We start from the raw sequence: 2,728 nt of genomic DNA, 5'->3' as shown, positions 1-2,728 counted from the left end.
GGTTTGTCTATTTTATTGATCTTTACAAAAACCAACTTCTAGTCTTGTTGAATTTTTCTCTTGTCTTTCTATTTTCTGTTTCATTGATTTCTGCTCGAATCTTTATTATTGCCTTTCTTCTGGTGACTGTAGGCTTTTCTTGATGTTTTTTGTCTAATTGTTGGAGACGTTGATTTAAAGTGTCGATTTTGGTCTTTCTTCTTTTTTGATGTGTGCATTTCTTGCTATAAATTGACCTCTGAAAATTTTAGTATGCGGTGATTTCATTCTTGTTTGATTCAAGGAATTTTTGAATTTCAATTTTTATTTCTTCTCTTACCCAGTCTTTCTTAAGGAGGTTGTTCACTTTCCATGTGTTTACTCTTTTTCCATTGATCTTACTATTGTTGATTTTTAATTTGATAGCATTATGATCTGAGAAGATGCTTGATAAATGTTTTTAAATTTACTAAGGCTTGCTTTATGGCCTAATATATGGTCTATCATGGAAAATGATCCATGTTCACTGGAAAAGAATGTATATTGTACTGTTGTTGGTTGAAGTGATCTATAGATGGCTATAAGGTCAAGTTGGTGGAATGTATCGTTGAACTTTTTGCATCTTTGTTAAGTTTCTTTCCAGTTGTTCTATCTTTCTTCAAAAGTGGTGTATTAAGTCTCCTACTATGACTGCGGAGTCATCTATTTGCCTTTTCGGCTCCTTTAAAGTCTGATTTACGTATTTTGAGGCTCTTTCATTGGGTCAATAATATTTATTATGCTTATATCTTCGTGTTCAATTGATACTTTAATTATTATATAATGTTCTTTCTTATCTCTTATGGTGGTTTTTGTCTTAAAGTCAATTTGACCAGCAATTAATATTGCCACTCCTGCTCTTTTATGGTTGCCATTTGCTTGATATACCTTTTTCCAACCTTTGATTTTTAGTCTATTTCTGTCCTTGTCTCTAAGGTGTGTTTCTTGTAGGCAGCATATTGATGGGTTTTGTTTTCTTTTCCAATCTGCAACTCTCCATCTATTGAGAGGTGTAGTTAATACATTAACATTCAGTGTCATTATCAGTAAGTATGAATTGGTTGTTGTGATTTTGGTATGTGTTTTTTCATGGTGTCCTTGGTTTCTTTGTTCAATATTATTTTCTGTGCTGAGCTCATTATGTTTATGAATCATGTTATTATTCCCTTTGTTGCTGTTGTTTTAGTATTTGCTGAATATTTGTGCTTGTCCTCTTTTTTTATTGTGATATGAATGTTTATCATTTTCCTTTGTGTTTACCCTGTGATTTATAATTTTCTCCCCAAGTTAAAACAGTCCATTTTATCTTGTAACTCTCTTGACTTCCTCACCGTTTAAAAGTTCTGTAACTAAACCATATTTTCCCTCAGAATTTATTCTTATTGGTTTTCCTTTGTAAGTAACTTTTTGTTTTCCCTGTACTGCTTTCAGGATTCTTTCTTTGTCTTTGGCTGATGAGTTTGATGATGATATGTCTTGGTGTTTTCTTTTTGGGTTCTATCTTGTTTGGTGTTTGTTGGACTTCCTGAATGGATATATTCTCATCTTTCATCATATCAGGGAAGTTCTCTTCCAACAAATCTTGGACAATTTTTCAGTGGTTCTTTTTTTCTTCCTGTTCTGGAATTCCAAAGACATATAAGTTATTCCTTTGGTTGGCATCCCACATGAACATTAAGCTTTCTCCATTTTGTTTTGATCCTTTTTCTTATTGATCTCTTTTCAAAGAAGCATTTAGGTATTTGTCTTCAATCTCATTAATTCTGTCTTCCAATCTCATTAATTATGATTCAATTCTACTCCTTTGCACTTTCAATGTGTTATCTATTTCTGAAAATGTAGTATTAATCTTCTGGCTTTCTATCTGTAGATTTTGAGTCATTTCTAATTTTTCCTTTGTCATTTTGTTTTTGTATTTTTTTCCAAAATTCTTCAAGCGTTTTGTCTGTGTTTTCCTTGATCAACAGATCAATCCTTTGAAGATACCTAAATATAATTCTTTTGAACAGTTCCAATGTTGCTTCTTCCTGTAGGATGTGTTCTGGGTCTGTTCCTTGCTCTCTTGTGTCTTCCACTTTATCTTGCTTTTTTGTGTGGGCTGTGATGGTCTGTTGTGTCTGAGACATTGTGACATTGTTGTATTTAGATCTCTTTTAACCGTTTGTGAAGAGCAGCCAAGGGTGAGTCAAGGTCTTCTTGGTGGTTGTTTATCATTGGCCCATTAGTGGAGAAGGAAGTGGTAGCTCTCACTCAATAAGTTAAGTGGCACAAGGTGTGGGTGTAGTTGTGCTCTATGGGGACTGTTGCTGTCTCCCACTCAGTTAAACAAAATAACAATTGGATAATGATAAAAAGAAGCTCTGGTAGTGTAGTGCCTAAGGCACTTGACTGCTAACCAGAAGGCTGACAGTTCAAACCCACCGGCCACTCCTCGGAAAGAAGGTTGGGCAATCTACTTCCATAGTGATACTGCCTCAGCAACCCAAGGAGGGGTTGCTATGAGTCAGGGCTGACTCAATGGCACATACAACACAACAACAACAACCATCAAAAAGTAAAAGCAAATGGACAAAAAGCACACAGAAAGAGTAGCCAAAAAAAAAAGGAAAAGGAAAAAGAAAAAATGGGCTAAAAAAACAAAAACAGAAAAAAAAAAAGCATTACCTGGGGAGAGGGCAATAAGAGAAAAAAAAATAGAGAAGGAGAATAA

The sequence above is a fragment of the Orycteropus afer genome, unplaced genomic scaffold (assembly GCF_000298275.1).
Source record: "Orycteropus afer afer isolate SDZICR_OR568_19922 unplaced genomic scaffold, OryAfe1.0 scaffold00331, whole genome shotgun sequence".
Classification (NCBI taxonomy): domain Eukaryota; kingdom Metazoa; phylum Chordata; class Mammalia; order Tubulidentata; family Orycteropodidae; genus Orycteropus; species Orycteropus afer.
The sequence above is the reverse complement of the archived record's forward strand: the minus strand, read 5'-3'. Positions refer to the sequence as shown.